The 22,488-nt window shown below is 53.6% G+C and overlaps 1 protein-coding gene across 2 annotated transcripts in view; it reads left to right on the top strand.

Moving 5' to 3' along the window:
- KCNJ12 (potassium inwardly rectifying channel subfamily J member 12) overlaps positions 1 to 22,488 on the top strand; it is a 34,069-nt gene that overhangs the window by 4,955 nt on the left and 6,626 nt on the right. The window contains exon 1 of one of the 2 annotated variants that reach the window (XM_061345946.1): positions 17,302 to 17,877. The exons of the other annotated variant lie outside the window; for it this stretch is intronic. The gene's annotated coding sequence lies outside the window, so the exon portion shown is untranslated. Of the gene's footprint in view, positions 1 to 17,301; positions 17,878 to 22,488 lie in introns of those variants that run through there. 2 annotated transcript variants of the gene reach the window in all.

Here is a 22,488-nt window from a genome sequence, read left to right as displayed (position 1 = left end):
GAGGGACGGAGGCACTTGAGGAGCAGGAGAGCCCCAGGGGGTGGCTGGGCACTGGGGATGTGGCCTCTGCATCCAACCCTGTTTGCTCAGTGACCTTGGGAGCCAGAATTCCCCCCCTTCCGGGTGGCAGTACCCTGTGGAAGGAGGTGATGGGGAGGGGGGAGAGCAGAATGAGCCCCATGGTCCTAAGGGAGGGATCAGGGTATAGACCCTGTTGGCATCCCCTGCCATCAATGCTCCCATCTCTGCCCTGCTCAAAGAGCATAGCCCTGCTGTGCAGGTGGGGAAACTGAGGCAGGAGGTTGTGACCTGCTGGGGGGACAAGGTACCAGGGTTCCTCTGGATGGGAAGGAGGAGATAGGACATTGCCAGCCCCCTGGATACCCTTGTCCAGGAGCCCTGGATACCTTGGGTACCCTTGTCCTGGAGCCCTGGTCCAGCTTTAGTTCTGCCCCCAGTGTCCCTGCTTGGTGCTGGCATGTAGGGGCAGGGACCTGCTGATGCTCGGTGCAGCATCCTTGCAGGGAGATGCTGTATGTGCTATGGACTGGTGATACGGGGTAGGGGGAACAGCAGGCAGGCCACAGCATCCTCTGGCTTGGGTACCCCGAGAGGAACAAGGTGCTGGAGCAGGGAGCATCAAAGAGAGACGTTATTGCCAGGTTGTGCAGAGGCTGTGGTCTGGTGGGGATCTGTGTGATGGATGCCAAATTCTGGGGTACATCTGGAGCTGCCCCAGTGCCGGCAACCACTGGGAGAACTGAGGTTAATGGGTGGGCTCAGGTTGGTACCCACTGAGGGTCCTGCTCCATCCAAAATGTCATCACAGCTCCAGTCTGACATGGCTCAATGGATGCAGGAGGATTGGTGCCCCAGCTCTGTCACAGTTGTCACCCAAAGCTACGGGGACCTGGCAGGTCTCTGTCCCATCCTGAGGATGCTGGGTGACCTCCATGGTGCCTTATGGCCAGCGCCGAGGTGGCCTCAAGTCGGGGCAGATGCCACCACCCCTGGGTGCTGCCTGCTTGACAGGGCAGTGTGGACATGGAATCATGGAATCATGGAATCAATCAGCCAGGCTGGAAAAGGCCTTTAAGCTCACTGAGTCTAAGCATTACCCCAGCACTGCCAAGCCCATCACTGCGGGAACACCCGGTATGATCCCGGTGTGAATACGGTGTCACCCAGCAGTGAGAGCCGGGACTCCCAACATCCCCATCCTCCCTGTCCCATTCTGCTCATTGCTCCCTGGTGTTTTTCCCAGGCCTCAGTGCCATAGATCCCAGCTTCCCACTGGTCCCCTATCCATCCCTGTCATCTATGGTGCATGGCACAGGGACCCTGCACCCCGAAGCCGGGGGGAGCCAAGGATGCCGGTGAGCTCATCCCTGCTGCCCGGGCTGGGAAAATCATTGCATTGTGCTCAGTGCAAGAGGCTCAAAGGCCTTTGGTTCCCTTTTAGGACATGGTTGGAAAGGAGCCACCGGAACAACCGCCAGGAAAAATAAGCCTTCAGTAGCAGTCGCTTTCTCTGTGGGTTTGGAGGGATCCAAATGCGGATCCCTTGCCTTGGGGAGCCCTTTGGGGAGCCCCCAGTGCTTGGATGCAGGGATAAACCTCCCCCAGTTCAGGCCTTTCTTTTGGGAATGCCAAATCCGGCCCTGCAGGGTGATTCCCATGTTTGGGAAAGGGGGATTGGGTGCTGCTTGTATCCTGCTGCCTGTTGTCTCTGGAATCCTGGCACTGGGAATGCCCCCCGGGGTCTGGGATACCAGGAACAGTGGGGTCCTGCTCCCCAGTGCTATTGTAGTGTGGTTCTGAGCTGGGCTGAGAACTCACTGCAACTCATTACACATGAGGGCCAGCTAATCTCCATCTGACAGCAAGTCATCCTTCCTGCCGCGCTGAAGGCTGTAATGACAACATGCTCAAAGGGGCTGATGAATTAAGTGCATCTTATAAATACACCAGATATTAAAATTCCCGTGTAATTACAGAGCAATGGATTATGTGTGGTGCTGAAGGGGAAGCAGCTCCGCAAAGGAATTACAGCTCCAAAGGAGTGGAATCACGCACGGCTCTGCTCTGAGGGTGGTGTAAAGCCAGGGGCCCACTTGGAGCTGCAGTGGGAGCGATGCCGAGTGGCACCAGGGCTCTGCCGGCACCGAGGGCTTGTCCAGAATGCTGCAGGGGTTAAGGGAAGCCATTGGGACTTGCACGGAGCAAAGGGAAAGGGCTTCGCGCTGCTTCATCCCTGCTTCTGCCCCGGAGGAACGCGCCCTGCTCCCTCCAGCTGGGGCTGGGGTCCGTGCATCGCTCGCCCCAGCACCCGCGGCTCAGCACTTCCATGGGCACACAGGAGCACTGTGCGTGATACAGACAGTGCTTGAGCAGAGCAAAGGGGAGAGAATCTGACCAGTCCCTCCCCTTTTCCTTTTCCTTCTCTTCCTTCTCTTTTTCCTTTTCCTTCTCATTTTCCTATTCCTTCTCTTTTTCCTTTTCCTTCTTTTCCTTTTCCTTCTTTTCCTTCCACTTTCCCTTTTCCTTCTCTTTTTCCTTTTCCTTCTCCTTTTCCTTTTCCTTCTTTTCCTTCTCCTTCTCCTTTTCCTTTTCCTTCTCCTTCTCCTTTTCCTTTTCCTTCTCCTTTTCCTTCTCCCTTTCCTTTTCCTTCTCCTTTTCCTTTTCCTTCTTCTTTTCCTTCTCCTTTTCCTTCAACTTTTCCTTCTTTTCCTTCTTTTTCTTCTCCTTTTCCTTCTCCTTTTCCTTTTCCTTCTCCTTCTCCTTTTCCTTTTCCTTTTCCTTCTTTTCCTTTTCCTCCTTTTCTTTCTCCTTTTTTTTCTTTTCCTTCTCCTTTTCCTTCTTTTCCTTCTCTTTTTCCTTCTCTTTTCTCTTTTCCTTCTCATTTTCTTCTTTTCTTTCTCCTTTTCCTTTTCCTTCTCCTTTTCCTTCTCCTTTTCCTTTTCCTTCTTCTTTTCCTTCTCCTTTTCCTTCAACTTTTCCTTCTTTTCCTTCTTTTTCTTCTCCTTTTCCTTCTCCTTTTCCTTTTCCTCCTTTTCTTTCTCCTTTTCTTTCTTTTCCTTCTCCTTTTCCTTCTTTTCCTTCTCCTTTCTCTTTTCCTTCTCATTTTCTCCTTTTCTTTCCATTTTCCTTTTTCCCTTTCCCTCTCCTCTCCTCCCCTCTCCTCTCCTTTTATCCCCTCTTCTCCCTATTTTTCCTTTCTCTTCTTTATCTTGTCCTTTTTACCTTTTTTATTATTATTTTCCTTTTCCCTTTCCTTTCAGCATTTCCCTTTTCCTTTTTTCCTTTTACCCCTTTCTCTTCCCTCTCAGCACCCATGTCCTGCAGGGCTGCGAGCTCCAGGCAGAGGCTGCCATGTACACCCAAGCATCCCCTTACAGGCGAGGCAGTCACTCACATCCTTGCTCCTTACTTCCCAGTGTCAGTGACACAGGGGGGGTCTCCCTGATGCTTTCAGACCCCTCCCACGGTGAGAGGCTGTCACCAGTAATGAGGCTCAGGTGAGGAGCATCCCCAGCACCATTTGGCTGTGGGGCTGCTGGAGCAAAAGCTCTTCTCTAATGAGCTGGTGCCCGTTTTCCCATTAATTACATGGTAATTAATGGAGTGGTGCCATCTTCAGACAATTAAGTAGTGTTGGCCCGGCTCTAATAAGGGCAGGGAGAAAGCAGAGCATGGGATGCTGTGTGATGGAGCGAGGCTGCATTGAGGCACTGGCATGTGGGTACCAGCCAAAACCCTGCGGGCACCATTGACCCGTCCCAGGTAGTGCCACCTCTTCCTCCTCTTCCTCTTCCTCCTCCCTAAAGGGCCAAGAGTCCCACAGGATCATGGTCCCCATCACATCCCTGACCACAGCCAGTGCTTGGTGGGGAGATGGGGCTGTGTGATGCCTGCAATGGCGCTTGTGCTCTAATTAGCAGGATCTGGCAATCGGCACCGTTCTCCCAGTCATTAATTATTATTAATTATTTGTTATGCAAATAAAGTTGAAGAGCACAGTGCTGGAGGCAACACAGACGAAAACAGGCCCAGCTCCAAGCAGTTTATGTAACTGGTGGGTGAGTGGGTATCACAGGAGGACACAGAGCATCCAAGCGCTGTCCCCTAAACAGGGGCTGCTGCACATCAGCATCCCTGGGATCTGGGGATGCTTAAATGGCATCAGTGGTGATGTGTGCTGCTGGAGGGGATTGCAGGGTTGAAGGGTGTGGGATGTAATAGGGAAAATGGTGCTTTTAAGGTGAATGAGGGCATGAGGGGGGAATAAGGGGAATGAGAGCAGTGAGGGGACCCAAAAGTGGAGGGTGAATGTGTTGGGGATAAGTGTCCAAGGCAGCTGCTGCTGGCAGAGATGGGAAAAGCGATTACTGGGTGGGTTTTGTGGGTGCTGAGGGGATCCCATCCCACCCCTTTCCCTGTGCTCTGTCCCAAAGGGTGGTGTCTGGGGAAAAGGTGGGATGTTCACAAACGATGCTGTTCCAATAAGTGGCAGTTTCCTGCCAGGACCTGGCTGTGCATCCCCCCTGCTTGGCTCTGGGGTGTTATTTCAGTGCTCCCCACCCTCCTTTTTCCTCCACCCCAGGGCTCTTTCCCGCATCCAGGGCTCCCTTCCCCTCATGTGCCTCCAAGCTTGTTATGGACCCTATATGCAACCACCCATCACATCCCTGTGTAATGGAGTGCTAACGCTGGCAGCGCTGTGCTGCAGGGACATGGACCGGTGCCGGTGGAGCCCAACCCCTACCTGAGCAGTTGGAAAGGGAACAGAGGAAAACTGGAAATGAAAGAGAGGAAGGAATTAATAAGGATCCTGCCTCGACCACAATGGCTCTGTTTCAGGAGAGCTGATACCACACGCTCGCTAATGCCGCTCCTCAAAGGCCTTTGGGAAGCAGTGGGGTTTTGGCGATGCTCAGGTACATTTTTGGTTGCAAGTGCCTGTTAAAGCCGTGCTTGGTCCATGCCCATGATGTCCCTTGTCATCCGGCTGCTGTCCCCAGCCAGGCTCTGCAGCTCTCACCATAAAGCATCATCCCAGCAGGTGCAGATTTGGGGTGAGAAACCCAAAATTCCTCCACCCAGGGAACTCACCCTTTAGAGGAACATTCCTTTAGGGAGCATTCAAACAGGGGTGGGGAAACAGCAGGGCTCAGAGCTGCGGCCGACATCCCAGCAAAGCTCTCCCATTATTCCCATGCCCGATATCCATTGGGAGCTCAGCCTCTTTTCTTGCCTCTCCGCTGCAGGAATCAGCTCTAGTTGCTGTCAGGGTTATCTCCATCCTCCAGCTTGCTGCATGCTCTGCTAGTTCACCATCCCTGTGCGGGCTGGGGCTTGACCCCGACCATGCAGCACGTGCTCCTGCAGAGGAGGACGATGTCTTTATTATCCCAAACCCAACAACGGGTTTGTAGATATAATCTGGAGCACTATTGGGGATCCATGGAGATACCCTCCTGCTGCCACAGTTGCCTGGGCACTTGTGTGTGCTCACTGCCCCATCCTGAGTGCAAGCCGGTGGTCATAGGGAGGGCTAAAGACAGGTGCCTGCTTTTAATAGAGCTCAGCTCCCGCATGAACCTCACTCATCTTTACCCACTCCAGATGATAACAGTGGGGATGCTGCCACTGGGCAGACCTCGTGGTAAACGTGAAGGTGAAAGAACAGGGCTCCAGGTCCGTATCCATGCACCAGCCTCACTTTGCCGTAATAAGGATGCTCTAAGGAGCCCCAAACACCTCTTGCCTGAGACCTGTCCCCATAGGGGGGGATATGAGGGGCTGTGGGGAGGCAGCAATGTGGAGGGCTGGGGCACAGCAGGAAGGAAGCGCTCAGTAAGGACACAGCCAGCACTGCGTGCACGTCCTTACATATGTGCTATTTTCAGCTTGGCGGGGAGCAGCCCAAGTTCTCCAACAGATTGAGTTTGGAGCTGAAATCCTCCTCTCCTCCTCCCCGCTGCCCAGAACCCACTGCCTGCAGGCATGGGGAGTCCAAGTGTGCCCAGGGCACCGCACTCTGCCCCGCTCAGTCTGCATTCCCACCGGGAGATGCATGCACGCTGCATTCACCTTCCCAGTGCTGCTGCCTGAATCCTCATAGCAATGCCACAGGATCTCACCCTGCTCACTGGGAAGAAGCTCCAGCTTCTCCCCTTCCTGCTTGAGGCTGGTTCAGGGACCAGCATCAAATCCTTCCCCTCTCCATCATGGACCTGTGTTTGGCTTCGCACTCTTGTGCACGCTCCCACCCGCTCTCCCGTTGCTTGTTTTCCCTTAGCAGGAATGATCCCTCCTTCCTCCTCTCCCCAAATCATCCCTCCTTTTGCCACCTCCCCTCTCCCCCGTCTCTGTGACCCTTCCAGAAGTGCAGCTGCTTTTGCAGCCGTGTCCTCACCCTGCTTGAAATGCAGGGAAGAAATCCGTGTGCAACTTGTGTCTCAGCACCCTGTAATCATTGTGTCAGCCCAAAAGCACTTTTGTCAAACCCCCACAGGCAAACCAGGAGGGGATGGATTGGGGGGAGGCATCTGACACCACTCTCTGTTTTCCCCCCTTCTTGCATCCTGGGTTTTGCTTTACGGGTGGGATGAGCGTTGGGTTTTCCTCTCCTTTTCCCTCTTTTGGTGCTTCAGTGGCTGTCCAGAATGAGGGAAAGGAATAAGGAGAGTGATGCTGGAGAAAGTACATGGCCAAAGGCTGGGTTTGCTCACAAAGTGCAGTTATGCAATGGGAGGAGAGAGCCATGTGGTCCAGCTGGAGAAAGGTTTCCAGCAAGGACTAATGGAGCCCCAGGCTCCATCACCTGGGATGGCCCCAAGAGCAGCCCTGTCCCCTTTGGGTGCTGGGAGGCATTAAATGGCTCCTTCTGTGTCACACATGAGATGCTCCGAGGGGGTCTTTACAGCAGGGGGTTAATGCTGTTGGTTTGACCCATCCTGAGCAAACAAACCGGGCAGCAGCGGCTGCTGTGCCCAAACCTGGAGCGGTTCCTTTCTCCAGAGCCGAATCCCCAAATAGGATGTGGTTGCTTCAATATCGTGTCCCCCACATCCACAGGAGTGCCTGTGTCCCTTCAGCATCCCGATGAGTCAGGGCTCACAACCCTCTGGGAAAGGGTTTGAGGGTATCTCTTCTAGTAGGGGGTTTGTGTGGTCTTGAGGATAGACTCTGCTTTCCCCCAGCATGGGATAGGCGGGTGGGATGTGGGGACAACAACAAGTATGGGGACCACTGATGTGGCTCTCCTCTCCCTGCTTTGTTTCTGGCTGGCGCTTGCCTGAGCATCGGGGCGAGCTGCCTTAGCCAACCTGCGTCATGCGAGCACCACGGGGAGTTTGCACAGAGCCGATCCGTTCTCCATAACCTTTCCACTAATGAGGAAGCAAATGCCTGGGATGGCTGCGGCGCTGGAAGGTCAGAGCCATTGCAGCCCAATGGCCCCGCGGTCCCATCCTTCCTCGTGTTTTTCCTATGTCTTTAGTGATGTTTTGGGCTGCAAAGAGAGGGATCGAGGTGCTCCGTGGAAATGGTGTGTTCAGGAGGGTACCACCAGCTGGAAAAATGCTAATCCATAAAGGAAAGCATGCACGGAGCCCTGCTTAATGAACAGGTTGTTAACTCAGCGGGAAGGGTTTGCAGGTCTCAAACACATTCAAAACCCCCCAAACCCGCTTGCAAACACTGCTCGCCTAATTAGGGTACCAGCAAAGACTCATCCATCCTTAATGTGTCCAGCGTGTCCTCATCAGTGCATGTGAAATTCAGGCCATCAAACACTCGCAAAGTGCTCCCGTCCGGAGACAGGTCTTTAAATCATCCCCGAGCACTGGGGAAATTGCAGACAGCTCGAGAGTGGAAAATGAAAAGGCAAAACCTTCTTCCCGGAGCTTTTGCCCTGAATTATTTGCTCAGCTTCAATAATAAGTTACACACAAGCAAAACTGAAGCGGCTCAGATGAGTTTTCTAGGGGAAACCAGAGGATGCTGCGGTGCGGTACCTGGTCCATGGCTCCTCCGGCAGCCTTTGGGGATGGGAAATGATGTGCTCTGGGAAGATGGGCTGGGAAAAGAAGGGAAAATATACCCGCTTTATAATGTGTCTTGGCGCAGTATCTGGATGCTTTTCATGTGTTTGACTGAGGGAAAAGCACTGGTGGGGATGATCCCATCGCTTCCATAGGCTGGTACCTGGCAGGCACCAGCAGGGCAAGCTCTGGGCTGTTTTCCTTGTGTTACTCCAGGCTAGTTTAACTAAATCGAGCTTGTTTAGGATGAATCACTCCAGCACTGCTGGCTGTGACCTGCTGGGCACCGTGCTTACTGAGCTTCTGCATTCCCCCTTTTACTGGTGGAAAAGAGAGGTTGCTTTATTCTGCCTTTTCCTCCAGGATCACAGATTGCAAACAGCGATTGCATTAAACACAGGCTATTCCACAGCCTGCTGGTGCTTTTGGGATGGGATGGCGGGGTGTCCAGCACTGGTGACACCAGGAGCCAGGTCAGTGCTGTGTTGACATGGTCCAATGGGCACCTTAATTTAGCTCTCCATAATTCAACTCTCAACTTTATCTTTTATAATGAAGCAAAGTAGGGCAATACCAAGTGTATTGTTCCTGCCCAGGGCTCTGGGTGTGCTGCTCATAGAGAGGCAATGGCCAGGCTGGATCCTGCTCTGTTACAATGGATCCTATTTTCTCTTGTGCCCAATTCTGCAGGGTCACAAGGCCCACAAGGAGCTGTTTGCCCATAGCTGAACCCATCTCCCTGGATTTATTGGTTTCTGTTTGCTGCTTTTTCACCTCTTTCATTTCCATTGGTGTTATTTATAGCAGGGCCAACCCTGCTCCCCTGCCTCCTCTCCCTCCTACCTCCCCGGGTTCTGCCTTGAGGAGGCAGGTAGCTCGTTCCCAGCAAAGGATAATGTCAGGGTTCTGCTCAAGGGCACAGGTATAAAACTCCCTGCAGGAAGAATTGGATGCAGAATAGGGCAGATTCAGGGGAGCAACCAGGGATGCTCTGAAACGATCTCCCCTGCTTGCTTCCAGCTCCATCCCGTTGCTTGTGCAACCTATAAATGCTTTACGTGGAAAATCTAAACTGCTGATCCTTTACCTTCTGCGTTGGTCTGGGACTTGATTGGGGCACTTCTGGCAATAGCAAAGTATCAGCTTTTCCCCCAGCTTCTTCCCTGTGTGAATCCCATAAGAGCCCTGAGGAGTTTGGCGATGCCAAGCCGCATCCCCTGAGACAGCGCAGGGTCTGGGTGCATGGTGCAGGAAGGCAGGAAGGTCTCTGTGAGCCTGGAGAGCAAATCCACATCTGCCTGGCTGCTGGAAGGGTGCAGCAACCTTTCCCCCACATGGAAAACGTGCTTTTAGGGTAAAAAAACCCCAAAACAACACCAGGAATAAAGGAGAAGTCAGGAGCTGCGATGCCATCTGTGTCTGCAGCATCGCACAGCGGGGATAAGCCGCCCGAGCAGGCTGCCGTGCACAGAACCCCATGAGCATCTATACAAGAGGTGGTAGGAGCCTTCCTCCTCTCGTCCTCCCCCTCAAAAGGAATGTCCTGTTTCTCTCGGGAACAACTTATCTCCTTGGCATCTCTCTCTTTGGAAGCTTTGATTTGTTTTCCAACTGTGGCTGTCCAGCCTCAGCAGCATGTCATGGATATTTCCCCCCCTCTATGGTCCCCCTCCCGTTGATCCCAAGGGAAAGGCTGGTTGGAAACCTCCTCAGCAGCCCTGGCTGGAAGGGTTTGGGGCAGCGGGTTGCCAGTGCATTTGTTTGCCTCTATGGGGCTTCAAAAAGTGATGGGTTTGGAGTCTCAAGGGGGGCAATTTCCCCAGCAGCATCCAAGTTGTGTCACCTCTCTGCTTGGCTCTGTGACGACAGTGTTGATTTGAATTCTTCCAACTCAAGACTGATTTAAATGATGGTGAAGTTGGGGGGTGGCGTGTGGGAGGAGAGCACTGAGCGCTATTCTTTTTCGGTTGTCATATGCCTCCATAAAGACTTCTGCCTTGGGGATTTGCATAGATCCGTGGTCCAGATTGTGCTACCAAACCCACCGGTGGTCTGCAGAGCTATGGCAACGGCTTCCTCAATCAGAGGGAGCTGGAAAGTTTGGGTGTGTTTGCAAGTCTTATGCCATAGGCATTCCTCTTTCTGTTAGGGGCTGGAGGGCAGAGGGGAGCCCCTTCTCCGCTCCTAACACACAGCGTTTCTCTTCCTCTGCAGCCTCGTAACCTGGGAGATGCTGGCTTCATCTTATCCTATCCTATCCTGTCCTATTCTATCCCATCCTATGCTATGCTATCCTATTCTATCCGATCCGTATCCCATCCCGTCCCATCCTACTTATTCTTATCCCATCCCATCCTATCCTACCTTATCCTTATCCCATCCTATCCTATTCTATCCTATCTTATCGCATCCTATCCTGGCCTATCCTACCTTATCCTTATCCCATCTTATCCTATGCTATTCTATCTCATATTCTATCCTATGCTATCCTATCCTTATCCCACCCCACTTATTCTTATCCCATTCCATCCTATCCTACTTATCCTTATCCCATCCTATCCTATCCTATCCTTATCCCATCCCATCCTATCCTACCTTATCCTTATCCCATTCTATCCTATTCTATCTTATCCTATCATATTGCATCCTATCCTGTCCTATCCTATCCTAACCTAACCTATCCTACCTTATCCTTATCCCATCTTATCCTATTCTATCCTATCTTATCGCATCCTATCACATCCTTATCCTATCCTATCCTATAATTATCCCATCCTATCCCATCCTATCCTATCTTATCCTATCCTATCCCATCCTATCCCATCCTATCCTATCCTATCCCATCCTATCCCATCCTATCCCATCCTATCCTATCTTATCCTATCCTATCTTATTGCACCCTATCCCATCCTACCCTATCCTTTCCTATCTTATCCTATCCTATCCTATCCTTATACCATCCCTCCTATCCTACCTTATCCTTATCCCATCCTATCCTGTTCTATCCTCTCCTATCTTATTGCATCCAATCCTATCCTACCTTATCCTTATCCCATCCTATCCTATTCTATCCTATCCTATCTTATTGCATCCTGTCCCATCCCATCTTTATCCTATCCTAGCCTATCTTACCCTATCCTTATCCCATCCTATCCTATCCTAGCACCTGCCACTTCGCCAAGCGCTCCCTGCCCTGCACTTGAGACAGCTCCAATCTGAGGTCAGGAAAAGCCCCATTCTCCATGTTTTTGTGAAAAACAAGGATTTGGGGAACAACTTCCCAGCAGGGAGGCTGCAGAATGAGCCAGTCTCCTACCAGTGAAACCACAGGAGGCAAAGGAGGGGGATCGGCCTAATATTCCAGTCACAGGGAAAGCTTCATTCGTCAGTTGCAATCCATGAGGACACGCACATCTGTATGGAAGCAGGCTCCCTTCCTCTGCTGTTCACAGAAGAGCTCCTTTGTTTAATTTGATCCCATGGAGAGAATTAGGAAAGGAAAAACCCAATCCAACCCAAAGCACCGCGCTCCGGCTTCGCTCAGCTGCAGCACAAACCCACCCCAGCAGAGCCTGGGAAGCAGCAGGGATTGAAGCCCAAGCCTGAGCCCAGGTATTTCCATAGGGAAGAGGAGCAGTGAGGGGCTGTGAGGCAGCCCCAGTGCTCTGCCAGGACCCTGCTGCCTGCCTGCTATGGGCTGGGAATGATGGAGCTGGCTATAGGAATAATAGGAGCTGGAGAAATCACAACATCTCACTCTGTGCTGGTCAAATCCCATCGCATAGAACAAGCATATCCATAAACAAAGGGGGATATTTGACTTTTGAGAGGCTTGGAGAAGGATGGGGACACCAGCATGGCAGCCTGGCTTGCCTGTCTGACCAAGCAGAGGGGACAAAGCTGCATTTTGGGGTAAAAAGTGGAGATTTTTGTGATGGTTGGTGCTCTGCAAGCTGCCATTTCAACGCTGCCCCAGTGCAGCTGGATAACACGGGAGTGGTTTTGCTCTTGTTTCAGCTCATTTTTTTCCCTACCATTAGTTTGCATTTCCAAGGGAGCCTGGGCTTGGCATCAGACACCGACATCCTTTAATTTAGCAAATGTAAAGCCAGGCCCTTTTCCAACTGGAGCGATCCGAACTGTCCCGCGCCGTGTTGGGTGCTGGCTGGGTCCTGCTTCCCCCCCCCACTGAGGCCTCCCACACTCACCACATGGATGTGACAACCCCATCATCATCATCCCTGTCCTCTGGACCATCGGGAGATGCCGATGGTCCCACTGGAAAAGAGCAGCGGAATGGGCTGGAGGCAGGAGGGGAGGGATGGAGCCGTGACCACCCCCTGTGACACCCGCTGAAATCCCATCCCCATTGCCCTGACCAGCCTCTTCCCCACCTCCAGGTTTGCGTATAACAGTGCGTGTCCCCCCTAAGCTGCTTAATGAGGGTTAAGAGTCTAATGGGCTTATTACCAGCAATTATAACCACAGCCCTGCAGGTGTCCCTGGGAATGGCCAGGGCCCTGTTTTCCATACAGGAGCATCCTGCTGGAATCACTGCATCCAGCCTGGGGTGCAGTGAGCTTGTTGGTGCTCAGCTGGTTCCCAGAGCCAAATTGGTGGCTGTTTTCAGGGTGGTTTTACACCCTGTTATAACGATCCCAGCTGTGGTTTGGGTAAAGGAGTGGAAAAGGAGGGTGGCATCCCTATGGATACCTTCCCTCTCCCGCCCTGGTCCCTCTCACTGTGGCTCTGCAGCATCCCTGGGCGGTCGCCTGGAGACGGCCGCGGTGGGTTGCCACAGCGACGGAGCCTTCGCTCAGCATCCCTCCAACTCCACAGCCCTGGTCGAAGTTGGGAGACAGAAACGTATCCCAGGGAGGGGACATCACCCCCCCTGCCAAGCAGCAAGAGCAGGGATGGGGAAACTGAGGCACAGCTGGTAGAGATGGAGCTGCGAGGTGATGGAGAAGGTTTTGGAAGCTGCCTGTGGGTGCAATGGGGCAGAAAGGGGTGGAAATGGGGCTGGTGGAGGGCAGAGGGTACCCACAGTCACTGAGGGGTGGGTGGGGGGGGGATAGGTGCTGATGCAGCATCTCCACACGCATCCTCCCAGCAGCGGTCGATAGTCACCATGGCAATGTCAGCTGTGCTCAGGCTGTCATCGGCTGTGACATCCAGTGTGTGCTGGGATGGGCTGGAGGTGTGTGTACCAAAACCATGGGGTCCCCTACACAGAGTGAGGGGTTTCAGCACCAAACCATCAGGGCCCCTTGGGGATGGGGTCCTATGGGGCCATGTGGTGGCACAGGCTGGTCCCTGGCTTTGTCATAGTGAGGGAAAGGAGGGTGAAGCCCTTTGGGGTGACACTGGCAGTGGTGCCTCCCCACCCCAAGCCTATAATTACAGATGGTTTCCATGGAGGACAAGGAGAGGGGATGTACATTTGGCATTGGGAAAGTTCTTTCTGCTCCTTTATTGGTTTATAAATACCTCAAACTCAGGCCAGGCCAAGGGGAAGGTGGTGATGTGGGCATCCAGCTGCTGTGCCTCAGTTTCCTCCTCTCTATGGACTAAAGCATCCTTACTGCTGTGCTAAGGTGGGACCAGCAAATGCGTTTCACCTCCAGCAGAACAGGAGGGTGATTTTTCTTCCTCCCCTGCATAAAGCCTGAAGGTGATTTTTGGGTCATGGGCATCATTAATGGCGAGTTCAAAAAGCCAAGGTGCTGCCTGCAGGCACTTAAGGCTTTGCTGCTTTATCTGGTGTCACATCCCTCAGGTTTGAGCTTGTTGCATCCTTCTGCCTGGTCCTTCACGTCCTAAAAACCATTGGGTCAGGCTTGGGGTGCTTTTAGCTGCAGGGTGCTCTCCCCATTGCCCCTACTCTGCTCATCACCATCACATCCCTCCCAACCCCACCACCGCTCAGGGCACAGTGGGATGCTGGCGAGTCCAGAGCATCACTGGGGACCACTGTAGGAGCTATGGGGTCGGGGGGGGCTGGATCAGTCCCCCCCTGCTCACAGGCACTCACATTTACACTGCTTGCAAACTTTCCTCCCCGTGGGGATGTTGGAGGGCAGCCGGGGCCGTGTCGATAGCAGCGTGCACAGCGCACCCAGCCAAGGGCAGCCGGGGCAGGGTTGTGTAACTGCATGCGGCTCTTCACTGGGGACATGTCACTGTGTCCCACTGTCCCCAGTGCTGCCGGTCCTGGGTGCTGCACCAGCCACAGGGCACCCCTGCTCCCATTGCAGGGATGCTGTGTGATGTCTGGGTTTATACCTCCAAGGGTTGCTGATGGGCAGAAGCAAGAGGATGCTTTTGCACCCCAGAATCTTCTCCCGAGAGCATTTTGGGTTTGCTTGCTGGAGGAATGGTGCCCTGCTCCTTGTCAACCTGTGTTGAGGTTCCTGGGCTCACCAAAGCTTTGCATTCACCTTATTTATTGTAGGGTTTTCCTGGAACACACATGGGGGTTGGTTTTATAGGGTTAGCATAAAGTAAAAGGGATTCCTGGCTTCTATTTCATTGTGATCTACCCCTGTGATCCTGCAGTGTGTGCCTGAGTGAGCCACCCATCAGTGACCGGGCTGTGCAAGGGAACAAAGGAGGGGACACAACTGGATGTGTGCTGGACATTGCTGGGTTAAAAATGACCTTTTCAGTGCCCAAGTCTCTGCCCACAGGGTCTGCATCTACCAGGTCCCTTAAAGTGATGCACGATAGAGGTAATGAGAAGGGAGTTATTAACGAGCATCCACATCTGCCCAGTGGGTACCTTTGTGCATCCCCATTTGAGCAGCACTTCCCAAGTGATGTAGGTGCCCTGGGTAGCTGGCCCCCAGGACCTCACCCCCAGCTTATGGGGTACCAGCCCTTGTGGGTGCTGATGTCAGGTAGAAATTTGGCTCCTTCCTGCTGGTCCAGGCTGGGTGTCCATGGGCAGGGAATGAGGGAGAGGGAGGATTAATTGAGTGGCTGATCCCTGATGGTGATGGGGGCCAGGAGCAGTGACCCCCCTGTGTTACACAATGCCTGTGCTAAATATCCATTGCAGCAGATAAAGATGGTCCCCAAAATACCCCGTGTGGCCTTGGCTCCTGCAGGTGCTTGGTTTGGGGTCATGTCTGCAGCCTGGGGGTGTCCAGCTCCCCAGTAACATTGGGGTAGAGCAGAAAGGGCAGAAACCTGAGGCCAGAAAGTTGGTACCCCCCTCCCATGAAGATGTCCCCTCAACAGGCTCAGCTTGAGGCATGGGAGCGTTAACGGGAGTCCATGCCGGATGCAAAAGATACCGGGACTCTTAAGCTGGTTGTGGGCAGAGCCATGAGCTGGAGTCAAGGCCTCCTTTGTCCTGAAGATGCTGAGTGATATCATGTGCGTGTCAGGCGGGTTTGTCCCCTCAGCTGAAAAGGATGGGGATTCTAGTTCATCCCTTGGGAAACACATGAAGATGGGGTTTGGGCCATGGCCATCATGAGGTAGCAAGACCAAAGAACCAAGGTCTTGCCCTGCACCCCTGGCAGCCTGGCCCTGCTGTCTGACCCGATAGGTTTCAATGTGTTGCATCCCTCTGGCTGCTCCTTTGCATCCCAAAAATCCCTGTACCTCTCCTTGAGCTGCTTCTGTTCCGGTCCCCTGAGACCACTGAGGCATCCTGGGCTTCCTACTCGCTCTGCCTTGCCATGACTGCAATTTCACTCCTCACCCCTTAGAAATAGCACCAAAGGGGGGTGTCCCTCTGGCTGGTGATGGGTCCCCATGGCTGTAATATGAGCTGGGCTAAGTCCCTGCCACTTCCTTGTGGGAAGGAAGGAAGCGGCATCAGGCTCAGCATCTCCGGCTCTTACTGCCATCATTGGGTAAGTAGAGCCAGGAGGGTGGCTCTGCCCAAGCATGGCTTGGCCTTTCCTCCCCATCTCCTTCTTCCTTTGCTTACAAGCCAAGTTTAGGGCTCTGCTGACACCTTAATGATACTGAAGGTTGCTGAAGGGTGGAAATGGCAACTTTACCCCAGGAGAAATTGCCTGGGATAGCAGGATGTGGGTTGTATTCCTCATCAGTCAATGGAGCTTAGGTTAGGTATAAGGCAGAAGTTCTTTACTAAGGAAGTTGTGAATGCTCCATCCCTGTCAGTGTTCAAAGCCAGGTTGGACAGAGCCTTGGGTGCCATGGTTTAGTGTGAGGTGTCCCTGCCCATGGCAGGGGGTTGGAACTGGATGACGTTAAGGTCCTTTCCAACCCTAACTATTCTATGAGTGTGATGCTTGGATGGAGCAGCAATAGCAGTGGGTTCAAAGCCCAACAAAGAGTGGAGGATGCTGATGAGTGGTTGATAGCTCGGCCTTGCTTACATCCCATCTCCTGCAGGAACATGGGATCCATGCATCCATCCCGAGCTGGTTCCTGTGCTCACCCCGCTCCTTTCCATGCTGAATTCCATAGTGCCGTAGCACTGGGCATCGCTCTTCCCGCGGCTCCATGGGCTCCGGCTGTCATCCCCATCGCTCCCAACCTGCCGCATGTCGCGCCTGCAGGATAAACACTTCCTGGGCGCAGGCGCTGCCCACACATGCGATGTTCCAGACGTGGCTCCTGGAGTAAAGGGGGGGTTTGTGATGGGCGAGCGTGGAGCGCCAAGGAACGCGGGAAAACCATTGATGGGATTTGGGACAAGGAGCTCAATGGGAGCTGGGAAGGGTTAGTCCTGCGGCAGGGCTGAATGGAGCCCAGATCCATCACCTTCTGCCTCTAACCTTAAGGTCTGAGCAGGAATTGCTCCATGAATCCATGCTATGGAGCTCTGCCCTGGTGCTACCTGCAGCATGGGAGCCCCTCAGTGCTTCATCCCTCGGCTCATCTCCATCTGCTTGGTGATCAAATCCGCTTGGAGACGTTTGCCTTTTCTATCCCACTTTTCCCTTTCTTCCCATAGCAGCGGGGTGATCCCTTCTTGTTCAGGGCCTTCCCCCTGAGCCTTTTGGCATGTGCTGGATGGGAACCTTCCATTCCCAATGGAAACCTTCATCCCTGCTGAGGCCCCATCAATGGCGCAAGCAGGGCGCAGGGCAGGCAGGAGCGTGACCGGCTGATTTCAGCTCTACCATCATCTGCTGCAGCCCCACCGCTGGCATTTGTCCTTGGGAGACACTGGGGTTGGAGCCCAGCACGTATCCAGATATGGGAACATGCAGGAGGGAGCAGGGCCATGTGATGGAGGAGAGCGCACGGAGACACCCCAAGGTCACCCATCCACAAACACCCTCTGGCCCATGCGGTCCAGGGATGCGGCTTTTGGGGAGGGAAGCTCTCAGGGAAGGGGCCTTGCTTCAATTCAAAGCCCCAGACACCTCCCATCCAGGGGTGCTCATCTTCACCCCCCAAGCACCCCACTGACCCATTGCCAGCTCCCTTCTTGCACCCAGCACCATCCAGCATCACTGGTGCCCCAGGAGGCTCTTAGGACACCCCTGGTGACGCGGGGAGAGGGGACTTTGTCACTGCAGAGCCTTAATTCCCATGGCTGTTGGGAGCAGATCCCTAACATCCCATGGGACAAATCCTGTGGGGAGCTGGGTCCGGAGCATCATCAGGCTGGGAAGCATCCCCTCCCCCTCTGTAAATCCCTTCCCTGGCGCAGGACAGGAGGTTACGGGACGCGAGCAGAGGTTGGATTTAAGGAGATTACAGTTTCTCCCCCGGGATAATCTAGAAACTCAATTAAAACTCTCTGGCTCTGCCCTGGGCTGCAGCAGGGCCAGGGGCACCCTGCGCCCTGCAGCCATGGCCGGGGAGCCATGGGGAGACCCCCCCGGGCATGCACCAGGTAAGGGCTGACCTCCTCCTCCCAGTATCCCCCTGCCCAACGGGGTGCTTGAGGCTCTGCTCCCCTTCCCAGGGTGATTTGTGGGGCATTAACATCCATCCGTTCTCTGAGCTGGGGTGGCCAGGACTGGTTGTGGGGATGGGGTTGTGGGGATGCGGTTGTGGGGATGGGGCTGTGGGGATGCGGTTGTGGGTACCACAAAGGTTTGGGCAGGAGTCTTGCAGGGATAAGGCAGTCTGGACGCATCCCTTTGGGTTTAGGGGCATCCTTTGGCAGCACCCAATGTAGATTGACCCTGCCAAGGCCTTCCTCCCCCTCCATACCCCTTTGCCCTCACCCTTATTCCCAGCCATGTCCAGCTGTATGGATGTGAGCACACAGTGTTTCTGCAGGAAGCGAGGTAGGGTTTCAGGGCTGGATGTGGGTCCTGTGGTGTTTCCTGACACCTTTGACACTGTGCTGAGGGGAGGACATCACAGAAGTGGTGGTGGGGTCCTAACTGTGAAGCCTTGGTGCTGGAGCCCACCTGGGTGCTGGGGCTGGAACAGACACAGAGGCATCGGGACCGGGATGCTCTATCCCTTGTTGTGCCATGGATTTGGGGACCAACCGTGTGCTCAGTGCAGCCTCTGTCCCCACAGATCCAGGGCACATACAGCAGTTTTATGGCTCTTAAGCACAAGCCCATCACCCTGCAGAGGCCACCTGGCCCCGGTGGTGCTGAGCACCACACGTGGACCCTTCTCTCCTCCCATGCGGCAGCATCCGCACGTGGCTCAGGGGGATGGGGATGAGCCAGCCCCTCTCCAGGCACCCCATTCCCTCCATATTCCCCACCAAGAGCCTTCCGTGTCCCCTGTGCCTCAGTTTCCCCCCTGCTTGCCTTATCAAGGCTTGCAGACAGTGATGTCTCAGCTGCTTGCTGGCACTAAGGGGGTGCATGGGGTTCCATGGGGGGGATGCATGCCTGTGGCTGTTTTCTGCCCATGTCCTTGCCAAAACAGAGCAGTTTTCTCTCATTATTAGGAATAATAACCCTTGCAACAGAAGGAAACTGGAGGGTCATTTATAAAGGCCTGCCCCCCCCCATGTCAACCCTTAATTTATAGGAAGTACCCAAAAGCAGGGATTTGGAGGACCAAGTTATTAAGGCAGCAGCCTCCCCTCCGCAGCTCCACTGACCCCCATTGTGTGGGTGCTCAGTGCTGGGTCACTTCATCAGGACGGGGTGAGCAGGAGGGGTTTGAGCCACCCTGGTGTGGCCATGGCAGAGCTCCCTCCTCGGTGCTGACATTGCTGTCCCGCTGCTGGGGCATGAAGGGCATTGCTGCAGGAGATAGCAGCGTTATCTCCCAGCGCAGGGCAGGCAGCAGCACCGAGAGTGACCTCCTCTTCTATGGTCACTTCCATCCGCATCCGCAATCTCAGCTCCTCTGAGTCTCCATAGGGGTTCATCCCACCTGAGCACAGCCCATTCCCTTTCCATTAACAGGGATAAAATCCACACTGAGAGGTTGCACGATGGGGAGCAGCATCCCTGCTGGCCCTAAAACACATCCCCTTCCAGTGGTTACAGTGGAAAGGTGTGATGATAAATCTCACCGACACATTCAATGGGCTCTTACCTAGTGACTTCCCCAGCACTGCACACACGTCCTTGGCTCACAGGCTGCTCAGAAGCTTGGTGTTAACATTGAACTCCCTTTTAAAATAGAATGAAAATAAAATTAGGCATCCAGCTTGCTGGAAACGCTTGGATTCTCTGCGGGAATTCGCTTCATGGTGGGATTTTGGTCGCTGCAGTTTAGTGGCAGGAGTCATTGCCTCTAATGTGAGCTCATTAGCTGGGGTAGTCCATGGCGCTATGGGCTGCTCCTTCCCGCTACTGATATTATGGGCTTGTTTTGTTTCCTACGTGTTAACGCTATTAGTGCTGCACAAGAGCAGCAGGGGATGGTCCTGGACCTGCTCAACACCCAGCATGGGTTTGTCAGCGCTGACAATGGGATTAAGGGGGAAGAGGTTATTAGGGAAAGCTTTGAGTTTGGTCCCAGGGGGTGGAATTGTGATGCTCAGGGGTGTGAAACACGCAGAGGGGAGGCAGGGACAGGGGGATGTCACCTCTTACAACACCTCCATCAGTTGTGGTCATGGGGAGATGGCAGGAGGGTGACCCAAGGAAGCACAGGGTCCTCATGGAGCCGTGGTTCCACATTGGTACCCATGGCACAGCCCATCCAGCCGCGGGTTTCCATGAGCTGCATCCCAGCCCAAGCCTCCCGCGGCGGCAGCGTGGGGCTCGAGCCTTCCCATTGAAACCACAGCAGAAAGTGAGCTTTCAGCAAACTCGGAGAGAGTATTTCCAAACAAAACGGGGCTAAATAAAGCAGGAGCCGCAGGCGGCTGCTCCGGCAGAGCCACTCTGAGCGCCTTTATTTAGCTGCTGTCTCCCCATGCTGCTGCTGCTGCTGCCGGCTTCCAGGGGAGGCTCAGCTCCAGTGGATGCGGGGTCCCATGTGGGACCTGGAGCTGCTCCATCCCTGAAGCAGTGTCAGCCCCTCGGGTCTCTCCTGGCATCACCCTGATTCTGGGATGCTCGGATGGGGAGGAAGGAAGGAAGGAAGGACGGAATGACAGAAGGAAGGAAGGAGTATAAAAGTGAGAGAAAGGAAGAACAGAAGAAAGACAGGAAGAGAGAAAGAGAAAAAAAAAAGGGAAAAGGAAAAAAGAAAGTAAAAAGGAAAACTGAAGGGGAAAAGGAAAATAATGGAAATAGAAAGGGGAAGGGGAAGGGAAAAGGAAAGGGAAAGGGAAAGGGAAAGGGGAAGGGAAAGAAAAAGGGGAAGGGAAAGGGAAACGGGAAGGGAAATGGAAAAGAAAAGGGAAAGGGAGAGAAAAGGGGAAAGTGAAAGGGAAAGGGGAAGGGAAAGGGAGAGAAAAAGAGAAAGGGAAAGGGGAAGGGAAAGGGAAAGGGGAAGGGAAAGGGAAAGGGAGAGAAAAGGGGAAAAGGAAAGGGAAAGGGAAAGAGAAAGTTCTAGGGAAGGGAAAAAAGAAAGAAGGGAAAAAAAAAAAAAAGAAAAAGAAAAAAGAAACTAGAGGAAAAGGAGAAAAAAAAAACAGAAAAAAATAAAAATAAATAAAAATAAAAGAGCATGAAGAAGGAAGAGCAAAGGGAAGACAGGAGGGATGGAAGGAGGGAAGGGGGAAAGGGTGAAGACAGAGGGGAGCGGTGACAGTGACTGGGGAGCCTGGGGGTCCCTGGGACTGTCCCCCAGGTGAAGGCAGCGCTGCTGCCTCCGCAGTGCCCTGCACGTCTCCCTGCCAGCACAGTTAATCCAGCCCCAGTTAATCCTGCGCAGGTCACCGGGCGCTCTCTGCAGTTCGCTCCCTTCTCCCATGCACCAGGGCTTCATTAAAAGCCCAACAGCAAATTCACCCTGTGGCAAAAGCTCTGGGCCTGTTCCCCCCACCAAGGACATCCAGAGGGGTGATGGAGAACCCTCTCCTGGCTCCTCACGCTCCGCTCTCATTGACAAAGAGAAGGGAGAGGAATGAATGGAGCTGGTGCGGTCAGGAGGGATACTGGGGGTGGGTGAGCAGCATGGATTTGGCAGTGTGAGCCTGCAGCCATCCTGACACATCAGCTCTGCACGGCCACTTCAGTCCCATTTGACTTCCAAGTTGGAAATATTCAAAGTTAATATTAATGTTCATGCCTATTTTGCTGTTCCAAATGTCTGGAAGGAGGGAGAGGCTCTCATGTCTGTGTGAGCAATCCCTTGGTCTGCTGACACACCACAAATGACACCGGTGTTTGGGGATAAAACAAGGTTGTGCTGGAGGAAAGATGCTGTTTGGTGTACCAGGACCTGGGAGGTTTGGGCAGGTTGTCAGTGCTTGTGGGGCTGGGATTCCCAAATCCCAGCCTGGATTTGGGGAGATCTTCAGTAAGAAGGGTATCATTGCTAGTCAGGCTGATGCAGCTCCAGGCAGGCTGTGCCTGGCAATGCTCCCTGCTGCTGGCCACCATGTAATGGTGTAATGGAAAGGGTGTTTTTGTCCCAGCATAGCTCCAAGCACTCGAGCTGATTGCAGGAATCGACTGCATCGATCCCATGCCAGTGGATCCGACATAGCGTGTACAGCCCTATGGGATCGGCTGTGCCCCAAGGCATGAACCAGGCTGGGGAATGGGGTGTTACGTGGGGCTCTGCATCCATTCCCCACCACATTGCTCCTCCATGCAGGTCTCATTGCCAGAAACGTGGTTCTATTGTTAGTGACACATCCCATGTCACTAAATAACAGGGATGGGTTTGGGGAGCGTTCCTGCAGTGCCAACTCTATAGGGTGCTTTATGTGCCATGTGGCTTCAGCAATGCTGTTCACTGCCTGATGCAGCCACATACACCATTGTAGAAGAGATGGGGTCCCCTCTGCCAGGGTGCCACTGGGCTCCCCCACCATGTCCTATATCCATGCCACCACTTTCCCAGGCAAAGCCATGTGTAGGTCCCTGACCCTGCAGCTGAGCCCTCTAAAAAGGATCAAAACAGCTCCCCATTCCCCAGTGGCAGTTGTTCCTTCATCAGTTTTGGCCAACGAAGCCCA

Source organism: Neopsephotus bourkii, unplaced genomic scaffold, assembly GCF_033783945.1.
Source record: "Neopsephotus bourkii isolate Nb327-2 ecotype Australia unplaced genomic scaffold, CSIRO-AGI_Nbou_v1 NB_39, whole genome shotgun sequence".
NCBI lineage: Eukaryota > Metazoa > Chordata > Aves > Psittaciformes > Psittacidae > Neopsephotus > Neopsephotus bourkii.
The sequence above is the reverse complement of the archived record's forward strand: the minus strand, read 5'-3'. Positions and strand labels throughout refer to the sequence as shown.